Source organism: Agelaius phoeniceus, chromosome 7 (assembly GCF_051311805.1).
Source record: "Agelaius phoeniceus isolate bAgePho1 chromosome 7, bAgePho1.hap1, whole genome shotgun sequence".
Lineage (NCBI taxonomy): Eukaryota > Metazoa > Chordata > Aves > Passeriformes > Icteridae > Agelaius > Agelaius phoeniceus.
In genome coordinates this window covers 5,759,942-5,776,941 of record NC_135271.1, presented here as the reverse complement: position 1 = coordinate 5,776,941, position 17,000 = coordinate 5,759,942, and positions in this window count along the sequence as shown.

Genomic DNA, 17,000 nt, shown 5'->3' with positions numbered 1-17,000 from the left:
ACTCCTTGTGGGATTTACAGATTTCTTTAATCAATTGCCATCCAAAAGAGCTCCAATTAGCAGTTTGAGCTGCTCCCCCTTGAGCTGTAGGCTGATACGAAACAGGGGCAAATGACAGAGTGGGACCCTGTATTGGGTCCGCAGCTTCCTGCCCTGTATCCCTTGCATTGGAATCAATGGGATCACAGAAGCAGGTTTGGGGACATGCAGTGGGCGTGCCCCCACCGAGCGAACCCGGGGAGGGGGCGGGGACGCAATGGGAACAGGGGGCGGGGACAAGGGGACAGCAGGGGGCGGGGATACCGTGGGAACAGGGGGCGGGGACACCTGGTGACGTCACTTCAGCAGACACCCCCTGGGAGGAGTAGAGGGGTGGAGCTGAGGGTACAGCAGGTAGGGGAGGGGGAGGGAAGGTGTCACGAGGAACAGGAGGGGAGGGGGATGGGGAAGGAATTTCAGGATGCTTAAGGGAATCTTGGGAAGAAGGTGACCAGGTCTGGAAGGGTGCCACGTGGCATCCTCCATCTTGGGTACCCCCTAGGCACTGGGGCCATTTTGGGGATCACTGCTCTCTGAAAAGCTAACATGTGCTCTGGGATTTAGAGCAGGGGAAACAGGGTTTTGGGAAGTTTTCCACGAGACCTGGCCAGGGCCTTGTGGACAAGGGGACTCAGGCATTTTAACCTGCACTGGGAGTCAACTTTCCAGTGCATGAGCAGGATTTGCTCTCTTTAAAATATCAAGTTTTGGGGTAAGAGGTTTAGGGCTGGAAGGGGGGACACAGGGAGAGCAGAAGTACATGGCTTAATATTTGGCTTTTTCTCCCCAATTCCCTTTGTTTGAGCAAAGCGGTCCGAATTTGTAAGCTCCAGAACACAAATTTAGCTGAGGATGTATTCCCAGACTGTCCCAAGGTTATCAATTCATGCCCTACTTTATCCCAAAATTGAATATTGTAGACTTCCTCAGGAGGAGTTTGTGGGAAGTGCAGAAAAAGCCACCTTATAAAATGTTTCAATTTTCCTTTAGAGAACTTTACATTTGCATTAACTAAAATTCCAATAATATGATAATACACTCCTTTTTGTGCTGTGCTTAATTTCGAGCCCATCTTAGATGTAAATGGCACAGAACAAATTCCCACCGACCAAATACAAAACTAAAATCAGCTATCGATTTAAAAAAAAACCACAGTTAAAAGGTGATAACAGATGAAAGTTTTCACAATGCAGCTGTACACACTGCTTTTAAAACTGCCGCGGCAGCAGCAGCAGGGAGTCGGGACCCGCCCTGGCCACGTGGAGACAGACAAAGCCTCCCCTGCGCGAGAATGCAGCCCCCCCGCATCGAGATCCGGGCACGCCGCGCTGCCGAGCCTGGGGAGGGGCAGGCAGAGCCATCCCGCTCCTCCGAGCCCACGGCGTGAATTCTAAAAGCGGCTAAAACGCGCCGCAGAGTTAAAGCTTTACAGGGAACCACCTGATCTCCGCAGGGCTGCGCAGCCGAAATCGAAGCTGTTGCTGGCAAGGTCAGGCCAGCTGGTCTCTTCACTGAATAGGACCCCTTGGGCAGGAGGGGCTCCCCTATTCTCCCCTGGAAAATTCGCTCACCAGAAAGGAGCTGTTTTTCCAAAGGCACAATGCGTTCCTCAAGGCTTTTTGTGGGTTCAGTTCAGTCCCAAAGTCTCTCTGGAGAGCTGTGCAACCACAGCTCTTTCCAGTGGAAGCAAAGCTGCTGTAACGCTTTTCCAAAGTTCTGAGATTCCTTCTGAGGCTGCAGGTCTGTGCAGCCTGACATTGGGCGCCAATATATAGAATATTAGTCCCGATATTTCCGGGTCTGGGGTGCCTGGCTTGTTCTAGCCCTCACTGCTGGACCAAAGGCTGCAGCTGTGGCGTTTTTCACCCCAGAGATACCTTTGGCCGGCTGGGTGCTGCAGCTAGGCACTCGGAACAAATCCAGGCAAAGTAGGAACTCAGTTTACCTTTGGTGGAAAAGCTTCAGGTGACGGTGAAGAGAAAAGGAGCAGGTTCTGTCATAGAGTCGTAATCCAGAGCTTTTTGCAGCATGGTAGACCTCTGAATGTGGTAACAGCTCACGGACAGAAGACCAGGCTGCATGGTCTCGTGTCCTTTTAAGCCCCAGGGACGGGGGGAGGGGAGGGACAGGTGAGGGCCAACCAGGTGTGAGGAGGGGAGGGGTCAAGGGATGTGGACGCTAGGACAAACCAATGAGCCCAGACCTGGGGGGCATCCGCCAACCACACGACGCCTTGCTGGAATGTTAAGATTGGTGGACAGCTCTTAGGCAGGAGGGAAAAAGGGGGAGGGGGAAAGGTTGGCACACCTGAGGAGGTTTGGATAGTTGAAGCAGGAAATGGTGACACACTGCAACAAGCTCCACTCTCATATTCCCACCAAAACTGGAAAATGGAATGACTGCATTCCGGGCACCAGGAATTTCCAAATCCTCCAGCTCCCCTTCCAAATTCTCATGGAAAAACAGCATTCTGGGCATCAGGAAGTTTGAATCCTTCAGTTCCCTTCCCAAATTCCCATGGAATAATTGCATTCCAGGCATTGGGAATTTCAAATCCTCCAGTTCCCATCCAAAATTCCCCCCAAACTATGGAAAAATTGCCTTCTGGGCATTGGGAATTGTGACAGCATTCACAGGGGTTCTTGGATGAGGGAAGAGACGAGAATGTTGACTCCATGTTTCAGAAGGCTCGATTTATTATTTTATGATATATATATTACATTATAACTATACTAGAAAAGAACAGAAGGAAAAGGTTCATCTCAGAAGGCTAGCTAAGCTAAGAATAGAGTGGAAAGAAATGATAACAAAGGCAGCTGGCTCGGACAGAGAGAGAGAGAGAGCCAGCTCTGCCGTGACTGGTCACAGCAATCCAAACATCCACACAAGTCCAATCACCTGTTGCATTCCACAGCAGCAGATAACCATTGTTTACATTTTGTTTCTGAGGCCTCTCAGCTTCTCAGATGGAAAAATCCTAAAGAAAAGGATTTTCACAAAAGATGTCTATGACAGGGAATTTGGAATCCTTCAGTTTCCCCCCCCCCCCCCCCCCCCCCCAAATTCCCAAGGAATAAAGGTATTCTCGGTGTTGGGAATTTAGAATGCTCCAGTTCTCCTCCCAAATTCCCACCAAAACTATGGAATAATTGCATTCTGGGCATCAGGAATTTCGAATGCTTCAGCTCCCTTCCCTAATTCCCCATGAACTCCCATGGAATACTGGCATTCTGGACATTGGGAATTTTCAGTCCTGCAGTTCCCCTCCAAAACTGCCAAGGAATGAAAGCATTCCAGGCATTTAGAATCCTTCGGCTCCCCTCCCAAATTCCTAACAAATTCCCATGGAATGGGAAATTCCCATCAAATTTCCAAGTATTTCTCACCCTTTGTCTTCTGTTGCTACCATGAATCCAGAAAAGGTATCAGGAGAAGCATGGACATATTTAAAAGTTCCAAAGCTGGAAATGTGTGTTACATCTGTTTGCCAGATGTCATTAGGTTTCAACCCTTGTGAGTTTGTACCTACCATTTTTGGCAAAGAAAGAGTCTGCTGACATTGTGAGCAAGGATTCACTACATCCTGTGCTTGTGGCAAAGTCAGATGGAATTGTTTTCCTGGTGCTCGGACATTTTGATGGTAGAAATCATGAGAAAGTTTGGCCTGCCCTAACTTTTGTGGTATAGTGACTGTCATGGCGAGGGCATCTGCCTTGACATCCCCTTCCACTACAGGTCCAGGCAGAGGGGTGTGTGATCTAAGGTGCAGAAGGTTGTATTGCTGAGACCTGTGAAGGGAAATGTTGTACAGAGAGGTTAATACCAGAAAAAGAACTTTGTTAGAGACTTCCTTCTGGAATGAGTGCTGAATTCTCTCCATGATTCCTGTAACATCAAGAGAATCACGAACAATGTTAATAGGTTCCTGTGATAAAAGGCAAAATGCTTCTACCACAGCTGCCAGTTTCACTAGCTGGGCAGATCCAGGTGGAAAGGTTATCAAATGTTCCCACTGTCCCTTATCATTTCTCCACAGGGTCACCGCTTTGTGTGTCTTTCCCGATGCCTCAGTGAAAACAGTTTTTGCATCAGGGATTGGAGTTTTCTTTTATAGTGGCCGTTGTTGAAAGGGGAGTTCCTTGAAGGATTGTAGCAGGGCATGCCGAGGCATCGTGTGAAAAAATTGTCCATTTCAGTCCGCAAGAGCAATTAGAAATGACAGTGAATCCCTGAAGAGAGTCTCTAATTCTGCTGCAGTGATATGCAGATGCATTACTGCTGGATCATATCCTGTCAGGCTCGGGCATTGGAGTCGTCCCATCGACAGCAGCTGAATAAGCATCTCAGGTTGAATGGTTATAGTTTTTGAAAAGGTGAGTGGCAGAAAAACACACTCTACTATCCAGAGAGGATGCTCCTGTACATCCCATTGATCAATAAGAGCATAGGGTTGGAAAGATTGCATACTGCTGATATTTTTGCCCAACGTCCAGGAAGAATGATGAGGAGGACTCCATCTTATCAGAAGGCTAATTAATTAATTAATTATACTATAATATTCTATATTATATTACCCTATATTACATTACATCTAAACTGAATCTGCCAAGCACTCAACTCAACTGCCCAGAATCTCGGGACTGTCAGCCGGCAGTCCCAACACACACGCATGGATTCACTTGGCCAATGAATCCAAACACTCACACCAGAATCCAATCCCCAACTGCCTTCAGGTAAACAATCTTCCACAATGCATTCCATTTGGGCACAACACAGGTGCTGCAAATGACCTAAGAATTGTTTTGATCATTCTTTTTTCTGCTTCTATCACTACTTCTCTAACGTTCAAAGAATGTGAATCCCACAATTGCAGAATCACAAACATTTGCAAAGGCAAATCTGGGTTTTGACGCGTGGCAAAGGAGTTACTGATTTCATCGCTTACAGTCTCTAAGGCCTTTTGGAAAGTTTTTGTCAAGTGCCATGGGGAAGGGAGATCTGGGTCTCCTTTTAACAGTTGAAAAAAGAGGGATAATTCCTTTGTGGTGTTTCCCAATAAAGCGTGGATCCAATGAATAGGGCCTAACAACTTTCCAACTCATTTAATGTGTGTATATTGGTTTTTAGGGTCACTGGCTGGGGGGTGACTGTTGTCTCCAATAATTTTAAAACCCAGGTATTTCCAGGGAGGTTCAGTTTGGATTTCTTCAGTGGCTATGCATAAGCCTCTGCTGACAAGCGTTACCTTTAAACAGCAAGACTGTCACCCAATAATGGAGAATTGTCAGAAGTAATTAAAATTTTCTCCATGTAGGGATACATCAAAAGAGATAGCTATTTTTGCCATACTGGTTGTATCACTGAGTGAATGATAAAGTGACTGATAACATGACTGCTCTTCACAGCCTGGGGTAGGGGCAGTGTGTGCAAGGGCCCTTTGTGACACGCTGCAGCACGGTGACCCTGGCATGGAACGGAACCCGGTGTCCAAGGGCCCTTTGTGACATGTGGTGACAAAGGAGCTGGCGGTGACAAGAGCGGGCCACAGTGCTCGGAGCACGCGCCGGGACAGGACAGGACAGAGCGGTGCCGTGAGGAGCCCCCGCACAGCGCGCTCGTTCCTGTCCCACCCGGAGCTTTCCGAGTCGTTGTTCCTACAGGTGACCTCGTGGCAAGACTGCGGGCCTTGGTGGCCTGTGGCCTTCCCGAGGCTTCTGTTTTGCAGGCGCCCTTGAGGACTTGCAGATTTCCCAAGCCATCTCTCCAGAAGGTGCCCTTGAGGCCAGACTCTGGAATGGCAGGTAGATTCTTTAACATCTTCAAAGTTTTCAGACCGAAAAAAAAGAGAAGGCCTGAAGATGCCCCCGCACAACAGTCTGAAAAACCGGAGCAGATTCAGACACTGAAGGATGGTGAGTGGCAGAGCTGGGCCACAGGGCTGATGGCTGCCGCCAGCTTAGCCCTATCCCATCCCATCCCATCCCATCCCATCCCATCCCATCCCATCCCATCCCATCCCGTGGGGACATGCCCATGGACAGGATGGAACAGGGCCCGGGCAGACACACCGCAGTGGCCGTGCTCCATCCTCTGGGCCATCCCGTGGCTCTCCCTGCCTGGGGAGCGCAGGGCTGGGCTGTGTTCTCCGGCCTCTCCCGCAGCCCCTCAGCTCTGGCTGTGCTCGCTCTTTGCCAGATGCAGCCCTGGACAAGGCACAAGAGCAGGAACCCGGCCCTGGCCGCTTTCGCAAAACCCTGAAGGTACCTGCAGCCACCCCCAGCTGGGCTGGGCCTGCTGTCCCTGCTCAGCCCAACACCACGCTTGGAGCATGCCATGCAACGCACCTGGCTTTCCTGTCCTTTGTTCTGCAGATGTTCCGGAAGTTTCTGCGCATTCGGCGTAGAAAATCCAGAACCAAAGCAGCTGAGGTCCAAGCTGAGCGTGACTCCAGGCCGACCCATTTCCAGGCAAAGCCTCTCGCCAGCCCCGAATGGACAGCACACCCAGGAAACGATGCAATGAATTATCAAATGGTGAAGGCTGTTCACATGGCGATGACTGAGAGCACAGCCATCAGAAACACAGACACCAGAATGACTCAGAGCATCCCAAATACTGGCACCATGTCCGCTCCCACTAAGGATTTTTTCAAAGACACTGCTGTTCCTTCTCAGCAGCAGGTAAGCAGCCCAAGGCCAGGCCTGGAGGCCTGCCTGGAGTGTGTGTCCTGTCAAGCCATGGCCACTGGGGCCCCTCAGCCTTTGAGGCCAGCACAATGTGGCGGGAAGGGAAGCCCTTCTTGGGGGAAGCTGGGCAAGTTCCTGCCTTGGACAGCACTCAAAATCTCCCCCATGCCTCCTCCAGGTGCCAGCCATTGTAAGGAACATCTACCAGAGTCTACAGTCCCATGTCGCTCTGGATGCCAGGCTGCAAATTGACATTGTGAGGCTGGCTGAAGAACACCCTGCGGACGTGGTGCTGACCCTGCTGCGCTGTGCCCCAACGTGTGACAGGTACGGGGCCCACGTGCCTGCACAGCTCAGGGCTCACCAGCCTTTGGGGCCCATGGCCCTGCACAGCCTGTGCTATGGGCTCTGCCAGACAGGCAGAGAGGTCCAGCACCCTGGGGCCCCTCTGTTTCCCGAGCCTGCTGCCAATGCTCCCTCCCTGCCCCTCAGGGCACCGGGGCTCTGTCACCTGAGCCCCCACAGCTGCACAGGGCATGGTACTGGGACTGAGATGCCCCTGACACAGACTCTGGTCCCACAGAGCTGCTGCAATGATGTGGAGAACCATAGGGTCATCAGGACCAGCAGTGGAGAAAGTGCTGCCAACACTGCTCTGCGTGATGGATGATTGGCCACTGCACAGCACACGCACCTCTGATGGGGATGACAGGGACGTTTTTGCCCTGGCTGTGAGTTTCTGGATTTGGCCTCTGCTTGCCCCTCGGTCACCTCCCCAGCAGCTCTCCATCCTCTCCATGCCTCAGGCGCTGGGCTGAATTCTGGGCTAGGGGCAGGCTCAGGGGGCACCAGGCCCACTGCTCCTCCCGCATCTGCCCTTGGGCCCTGCCCCATGGACACCTCGGCACTGAGCGCTGTCTTGGGCTGCTTCTTTTGCAGGCAACTCTGGTGATCTGGGTGATTGTCCAGGTGCCCGAGTACCACGAGGCCATGATCCTTTATTCTTCTCGCCTGTTTGTGGCTCTGCTCTTCCATATTGTCATCACCACACAGCAGATGCCACCAGTGGAAGCTGGAAATTTCTGGAGAGCATGCCAGGAGGAACACCGCCTTCCCAGCAATTCCAACAGGTCCCAGTCCTCCTGGCCTTCCCATGCCCTTGTGGCCAGTGCCATCACTCCCCGTGTGACCTGGGCTTTGCTCTGCACACAGGTTTGCAGTGCAGGCCATGAAGGCTCTGCTCTGCCGACTGCGCTGTGACAATGAGGTGGTGGCTATGGAGCGCAAGTGTGGCTGGGACACGCTGCTGTGTGCTCACACCCAGCACTATGCCATGGGTCTGCTGGCCAGGTGAGACCCCCTGCTCCCCATTGCCCCCAGCATTTGTGCCCTGTGCCCCACTCAGTCCCTGTGGTCATGGGCCAGAGAGCCTCGTCACTGAGGGACAGCCAAGGAGACTGGAAAAGGCTGGGAGAGGAGGGTGCCCAGAAGGGGCCACCTCCCAGAGCACCCACATGCCCTCCAGGGATGCTGGGGAAAGACCAGACCTCTGTGAGTCAGTCCTGGGAAAGGTTTGCTTCCCCACCTCAGGGTCTTGGTGCCTTTTTCCCCCTGCCAGGGAGATGCGCCGTAACTTGGTCCCTTTGTGCTCTCGCATCGCACTCCACTTGCTCAGGCAGCTCAGCAGGCAGGACCCATACCAGGATCTGCCCTTCCTGGCATTCTTTGTGGAGGTGAGCCTCAAGGCCAGCGCTGCCTCCCAGCTCTCTGCCCTCTCACAGCCACAGCTGCCAGGACGGTGCCTGTGCCCTGTGCTGCTGCTGCTGCTGCTGCTGCTGCCTGGGCCCGGCTCTGTGCGGCTCCGGGCTCCTGCCGGCCAGCTCCCCTGTAAATGCCCTGTGCCTTGCAGGTCCTCGAGTGCCTGGACTTGAGGAAATGTGGTGGCATTGTCCGGAAGGTCTTGTTGAGGTTCCTGCACAGCGAGTGTAGGGAGAGGCATCGCCTGGCACTCAGAGGCCTCATGGTGCTCAGCAAGGATCCCTCGATGGTGAGAAGGGGGCAGCCGCTGAAGCTGCACTGGGGAAAGCAGCTCCATGGGCTGGCAGGGCTTCAGGAGCTGAGGCAGCTGCTCCCAGCTCTCCTGCCTCACCTGCCCCAGGGCTTTGGCTCAGGCCTTTGGCCTGTGGGCCCTGCAGCAGCAGGGTGGCCTTGCAGTGCCAGGCTGGTGTTGGCGGTTCAGCTGTCCCTGGCTTCCCAGCACTGCCTTGTGTTCCACACAGGCCAGGAGAATGTGCTGTCTGTCTCCAAGCCTTCTGGAGCTGCTGGATGATGCAGAAGGAGAGGTGGTCAGCATGACCCTCTCTGTGTTCACGAATGTGCTCCAGCACAAAGGCATCCTGGTATCCAGCACCACTGCCCCAAAGCTGGCTGAGGCACTGCTGCTGCTCTTTGACCACGTAATGTTCTGCATCCTGAGGCACAGGCATCAGGTGTTTCCCAGAAACTTTGTGCCCTCTGGATTTTCAGGCCTTTGCCCAGCTGGGACTGGAGCAATTGATGTAGGTCTTTTGTTTCCTCTAGGACAACAGCCATGTGCAGGTGCTCTCCATTCAACTCTTCAGCAAGGTGATAGAATTGGTAGTGGATGAGGGAAAAAAGCCCCTGAGGACAATTGTGAGCAAGAGCCTGTATGAACTTTTAATTTACTGTCATGATAAGAACTGGGACGTGGCAAAGGTGAGGTTTCCTGTGATGCTGGTGGATCTCTGGGAGGGGGCTTGGCTGCCTCCTGCCCTGGTGCCTTGCAGGCTCCAGCCTCCTCCAGGCCTTGGCACAGGGATGTGGGTCCTGTTCCCTGTGCTTTGGGGCCATCTCTGGGTCTCTGCTGCTCTCCAGGCCTCTCGGGAAACGCTGATTCGTGTGGCTGAGTTCCTGAAGAGGAGGAAGCTCGTACAGCTGTTGAAGAAGCAGCCACCCTTGAGGGTGGATGAGTGCCTGGTAAGGAGGGCCTGGAAGGCCCAGGCTCAGCCTGGAGAAGGCCCCTGAGGGCGGTGCTCAGTGTGCGGGGCCGGGCAGCTGTGCCCCTGCCCGCTGCTGCAGCCAGAGGCCGCGCGGGCTCTTCTCCAGGCTCCCGTGGGCCCCAGCCGGGTGCCCATGGAGTCCCGGCTCGGCGGGGCTGTGGGCTAGCACCGCGGCTCCCCGGGCAGCAGCCGGCCCTCTGCCCCCTGCCCTCGGGAGCCCTTGGCCAGCGGCTGCTGGCCGCGCCTCAGGCCTGTGCGGGCAGGGGAGGCCGGGGCTGGGCGCAGGCAGCGCCCGGCCCAGGGGCTGAGCCCACACCATCCCTTCCCTCCTGCCGCTCTCTGCAGCTGGCAGAGCACAGGAGCAGAGCGGCCGAGCACCTGCGCCGGGCCCTGCACTACCTGCGGAGCCCACAGGAGCCCCTGCGAGAGGCGGCCATCAGGTTCATGGGTGAGCCACGAGCCCGGGCTCCCTCCCCGGCCCGGCCTGCCGCAGCTCGGCCCCAGCCCCGCCTGCTGCCCCGGCAGCGCCAGCCGGGCCCGGCACCGTGGAACCCCGCCCGGCCTGGGCATTGCTGCTGCCGCCCTCTGGCAGCCGTGCCCTGGGGAGGCAGCGTGCGGCAAGGGCCGGGCTGAGCCCTGCCGGGCCAGCAGCCCGTGTGGCCGCAGCGCCGGCAGCGCCGCCAGCAGGGAGCTGTGCCGCTAGGGCCAAGATGAATTCTTTGTTCTCAGAGATGGCCGGGTTTCCCAGGATGAGGGAGCAGCAGCAAGAGCTCCAGGATCTCAGTCAGGGTGAGTGAGGGCAGCGGCGTGGGCCGGCCAGCTGCAATGCCTGAGCAGGGAGCTGCAATCCCTGTCCCGGCTGCAGTGAGCTTCCTTCAATGTGTTGACAAGAGGTGGCGTGGGCAGAGCACACAGAGATTTCAGGGACACGGGCGGAATTCCTGGCCTACAGCTTGCTGCTGATCTTGTTGGCAACACCTCTCTCTCAGCCATGGCAAGAGTTGGGTGGGGTGGCCCTGGCTGGATGCTTTCCTCAGGTCACTGCAGATCCAGGCTCTGACCATGACTCTCTTTCTCTCTGTTCCAGGCCTAGAATCCCCAAAGAACAATGCCAGCCCATCCTGCTCTAACATTGAAAGTCATCATGCTAAATTAGGCCTAAGACCTGAAGAAATAGAGTCCTTTTCTGGATCCAGTGAGCCAGTGTCCCAAGAACAGCACCAGGAGACACTGAAGAGGACAGCATCTCCCATTGCCACTGGAGCTCTAGACATAGGCACAGACCCAGAGGAACGGGGGCAGGTCAGGCTGGAAAGGTCCCTGTGCTGAAGGTGCAGTTCCACAGCACTGTGCAGTTCCAGATCTCACTGAGCACACTGAAGGCCAGCAGTGGGACACGAAGCCTGTGTGTGTCAGGGACCAAAGTCATGTCTTAGGCCCTGCCACATTTGGTCCCCTGTTGTGCTCATCAACAGGAGAATGAAGAGCAGAGAATGAAGGAAACCTTATGGTTTAACTGGTGGGAATTTGACCCTTCAGGGAAACAATGGACGGGCCAATCGATGGGAAGTGAACCTGTGAAAGAGGAACGATGCACAATGGAGCTGTGGTTGGCATGGAGGTGGTATCACAGGTCACTGCAGCCTCATCTCACACACTGGCCAAGCGTGAGATGACCTTTTAACTGGAAAACTCCACTCCAGAGGAGGAGATGTCAGGCCTGGTCTGGGGTGGAGGGATGAAAGGACAAAATGCCCGTCCTTTTGATGCAGGGGATGCCCTGAATGTGGGAGGCCTGCCTGCCATTCCCACTGGAGCACCATGCTGAGATACCCTGAGCGCAGCCCAGTGCTCCTTGCTCCTCTCTGCTGACCCGTGAGCGTTTGTCTGCTTTCGGGATGGCCCTGGCTGTGTCAGGGCTGCTCCGTGGACACGAGACAGCCGGTCCTGTCCCACTGGGTCCCAGCAGTGCCTGGCAGCAGCCCTGCACCCACGTCAGGATGCTGGCCAAGAGAGGCCCTGGAAGCTGAGGCAGCTGATTTGAAGCTTTTGCAGATCCACACAGGGGATGGCCACACACAGGGGATGGCCAACAGCAGTCCTGAGGGGCCTCCCTCATTCAAAGAAATCGGCAGACAAATGCATTGTCCGCCAAAAGCCCTTTTATTGAGCTGGCAGGAGGGCAGGGATCTGCAGCCGCTAAAATGCTGCTCTGGCACATGTAAATTTCAGTGGGATGATGTCAGAAATGTATCTCAAAAATACCATCCATCTTGACTCTGCTGAGGTGATTCGATAGGCAGGGGGTTAGAAATACATTCTGTCAGATTCCTGTACTTGAAGCTAATGTCCAGGCGCTGGCCAGGAGCAGCCTCCATGCCCTAAAGCAGCACTTCTTCCTCATGGCTTCCCTGCACAGGGCTCATTTTACACTTGCCCTTAGTTCTTCTGGTAGAATGTGTCTAAAGCTTTTTGTCAAGTCCCTCTCCTGTCAAGTTAGGCCCGCCAGGTTTTTCTTATGCTAACTAGTGCTAAGTGCTTTTGTAGGTCTGTGCTAAGTACTTGTTTACTTATGGGAATTGCTTGTGCTTATGTCAAACAAAGGCCTTGTTTCATTCTCCCCTTCTCTTTATCCCGATGCAAATTCTTTTGCAAGATCCTCTGGACAGTCCACAGTACATATGTACTGTTCTGCTGCTGTTTTAATTTTCTACCACATCCATAGGTTTATGATGGTTAAGAGGAGGGTTAATTTTTTTAAAATTAGAACTGGTTTGCTGAGGAAGCTAAAAATCTGAGGAGCTCTTGGTGGTTCCAGATTTGTCCATCACAAGAAGACATTTGACTCATGATATTCTCTTTCTTTCTCTATTTTGGTGATGATTTCGGTAACAACTTTGATACTGGATTTGAGTGTCCATCAGGCTCTGTGAGATGCATTTTGGACTCCTGCCACTAGCCATTCTATATCAGGCTGGTATGGCATTTGCTTTAGAACGTTAGCATCCCGTCCAGTTTGGAATTTGGGCGCTTGTTGATACCCATCATGTGCATTCTGCAGCATCTCTAGAGAAGTTCTTGTGTGGTGCAGCTGAAGTTGCATCCACTTTTGGTTGTGAAATTACAAATAGAGCAGTTAGTACCATTAGTAGTTTAATTAAAAGACTCAATTGTAATAGTTGTGCAAGCAGATCTCACACAGGCACAGCCCCTTCCCACATAACACACCTGTGATAGTGCATGGGTAACTGGGCTCATTTCAAAAATACAAGTGCTGCCCTCAGCATGCAGACACCCATCCTCTCTTTCAAGCACCGCATTTTTGCACACAAAATTCAGTGCGTCCCTTGGTACACATGCTTTGATACTAAGAGTTTGCCAGCTTCTAGTTTTCTTGTTGAAAATGGCCCAGACATTATGCTGAATGGGTCTGACAGTTACATGAGTTCTTATAACTCCAAGGGCCAAAATTGGAATGACACGGTATTTTGTTGCATTCTTAATGGTTAATACAAAAGACTGCAGGGTTCTGTTCATTCTATGTGAAATTGGCCAATTGCAACCAAGTGTGGAAGTCTTTTTCAAATTGCTTTGTGGTTTCATTTTTAGCCATGATTTAGTTCATTCTTGTGGCAATTTCCCCAGCTCTCCTTTTTTAAAGTTCTCCTGAGATTACAGACCATAGCCACACACAGCTGAGCTTGTGTACATTGAAATGCTAAAGAAATGTCACCCTGTAGTTTTCCCATAAAGCCACCAACTGCTTGAAAATCCTGCTGTGTATTGTTGGCCAGGGTGCTTAATAGGTTAGCTGCCAGGCTTTGGGTATGGGCAAGTGATAGCAGGGTTGATCTGAGAGGAGTTTGTGTCTGTCCAATATAAGAGCTCACAGTGCTTACTTTCTTGAGCAAGACTTCTTGATCAATAGAATTTAATACTCCCAGTTCAGACCAAAACCATCCCCTTAAGTCTTTTTTATACCTATCATTTGGTGTCTGGGAATGTATCCACGGCTCCCATTCTTTTAGGCTTTGCTGTATGAGTGGGCAGTATTGCTGTTTAATTTTGGAAACATTAGCTTGTATCTTTACCTCCAGCTTTTTCAGAGAGTACTGTGGATTTAGAGGCAACAATTGCTCATTTGTTTGTCTTATCCCAGAGTGAAAGACTATATTATTTCACTTATGGGTCCCGTTCTACGGAGTTGTTTGCTGATGTAAAGTTGTTTGTTTTGATTTTAATTTTAAATGTCTGTTGTGTGACCCATTCCGTTTCGCTCCTCGAGTACCCAAGGCATGGTAACTGGTTTCTTCAGATACATTGCCTGCCTGTAGGCAAGCATTTCAGAAACCTTCAGAAACCTTGCACTGGCCCCTGGTAGTATTACAAAGGATACTTTACAAAGTTCCCACTACAAATAGTTGAGTATTCTGAGTACCTCAGCCCATAAGAGGATGCAGCTGTGCTATTGGATTCCATGTATATTCCCCCTAAACCACCATCAATTATCATTTCCCCACTAGAATTCATGGTTTTTCCACTCCTAATTACTCTTTCTTCTTGCCCTAAGCACAATCCTTACTCATACAATAGGTTTGATGACTCTCATTAAATTTACTATTCTACAGACATATGTTGGATTAAAGTTTACCTGAATGAGATCTTTATCCAGCTCCTGCCAGAGCTAATGGAAAAGATATTTCAGTTTATTCAAAGCAACTGTTATCTCAGAAAGAGGATCATGCTTAAATGATAATAAAAGTTCTGCCAGAAACAGTATTCCTTTGTTTCCCCCAACCATTCACTAGAAGCCCTCAGTCACTGAAGAACTTTTTAAATCGTTTCTAGTATTCACTACATGGCCAATTACTAAAGGAGCTCTGACCCTGCAGTGCAGTTAATGACCATCTCTGACAGATTTCTTACATGCATTTTTTCCAACATTTTCAACAGTAGCTAACTGGGTGCCTTGCCCTTTTTATCTCCTGTTTCATCCATTTACTCTCATCCTCCATGGCACAGCACACGATGTCTCCACAAAACCAGCCTGCACCAGCCACTATTTCACAACTCATCCATAAAATCCCAATCTTTTACACTTCCACCTCTTCATCTTCCCATCCAGGGAGGGGAGTCAAGGTCAGCCAGATGCAAAAGAAGTGTTTGAAGCTGAAGTGTGATGAGGCACTGATTGCTTGATGAGCACAGGAGGAGGAAAGGTCTTGGCTGTGCCTTGCTTCTTAAATCATCCTCAGTTGTGCAGGAAAATTAAAGACAGAGCAGTGATGCTCCTCTGACCAGCTTGCCTATGGCATTGTTCCTGTCACCAAGTTAAAGACAGGCAGGTCACACAATTTCTCTTTCTCTGACTCCTGCTGGGATGACAACATTGAAAAATAGAAAAGAAAAAAAATTATAAGGGATTTTCATTGTGTGAGCTCAGGATTCGCCATGCTCTTGCAAAGGGGGAATGTTCATCAGGCAAAGGATATGAGAAGGAGCCTCAAATTGTCCAAAATCCCAGTAAAAATATTTTTTCCTATGGAAACCTTCACCAAAGCTGGTCACACTTCAGGCCCTTTGTGCACCCATTTCCTGATGTGCATCTCCCAGTGGGGTGTTCCCACTGCTCCAGGGACCCAGCACAAACCTTACAGCCCCCCACAAACACACCCCCAGGAGCTGCACCCTTCCCTCCAAACCTGGGAACCTGCAGCAGCCACCTCTGTGCTGAGCTGAGCCTGTTTCTCCCCAAAACGAGGTGCTCAGTTTATCCTTGAAAAGATTGACAGCAGCATTCTTGCCTTCTTCCAAAGAGCCATTATTTCCCAGCTGTAATCTCCACGCTGAGACTTTATTCCCTTCAAGTGTCCAAGTACACAGGCAGCATCAAGGAAGGCACTGAAGTGAGCCAAGTTTAACCCCAAAGAGCTCTCAGCTCCCCGTGGAAACGCAGACAAGCAGCAGAGAAAGAATGAATGCTCCTATAATGGCATCTAACAGCCACAGGGCAAGGGAGAAGTTGGCTTTAGAGAATGAAGAAAAAGCACTAAGTCATAAAAGGTGAGAAAAATCTATCACTCCAACAGGTAAATGAAGGTAAACCACTTGAAGAGACAGACTTGAGATGGAGGGAAAAATCCCACAATTCATAGTGTCCATGACACCCAGAGGCAAAACAAGCCCAGGGGATCAGGAAAAAGGGAAGCATGTGCTGCAAACAACAGCAGAAAGGAAGTGAGAGCCCTGGAGGGAACAAAAGAAAGAGGCACTCTGAAGACAGGAAAAAATGCCACCCCACAAGGTGTTTGTTTTGGTTTTTTTAATCGAGAGTCTCTTGTACGATGTGGTAGAAAAACAGAAAAATAAAGGTCAGGAGAAGTATGGTTTATTGGGAACATTCCTGCATAGCAGACAAGATATATCCTCGTGCAAATTATTCCATGCAGCACTCACATGTTTAATTGCTGCTTTTCCTCTTTCTGGGGAAGCAGAGTTGCTTTATTTACTCCAAGCAATATTTTCTCCCTTCTCCCTAGCAAAGAACAAGCTCCCATCTTGGCAAGTGCTCACTGGTTTACCTAATGCTCATCACACCCATGCCAAGGAGAGTGGAGCAGGTTAATTTATCACTTGTTACAATGATTAACTTGCCCAGCTGCCGGGTTCAAGAGCCCCAGATGCCTCAGGTGATACAGGATCACAGGAGGACAAGCTCCATTGAATGAAGCTGCTGCCACACTGGCCCTCTTTGCCTGTCAAACACATTCAGCTGCTCTTGCACTGCCCTCTTAAAATCCCCCATAAAATACAACTGAAAATGCCTCATCACCCAGGAGAAAGCACAGCTGGATCCTGCTCAGGGCATTTCAGACTAGATGGGGTATTTGTGAGCTCCCCTTGCAAAGGCAGCATCTCAGGAAAACCCGAAGTTTCTTTGCATGGATTCACCATAGTCAGGACACCTTCCCCTAGACCAGGTTGTTTCAAGCCCCATCCAACCTGGCCTTGAACACTTCCAATGGTGACACAAGCACAGCTTCTCTGGAACCTGTTTTGCTCCTCCCAGATCTAAAATCATACCCAACTTAGCAGCCTCAGACACAGATTTCTATGAAATAGCTACATTTTTCTAGGAAAGAAATATGACAAACCTTGTTTGCATCCAACTTTGCAAAATCAACACAAGCTCTTCAGAAAGGGCTGCCACCCACTTTTCTTCTTTTTTCCCATTTGGTGGAACATTTTCATTCTG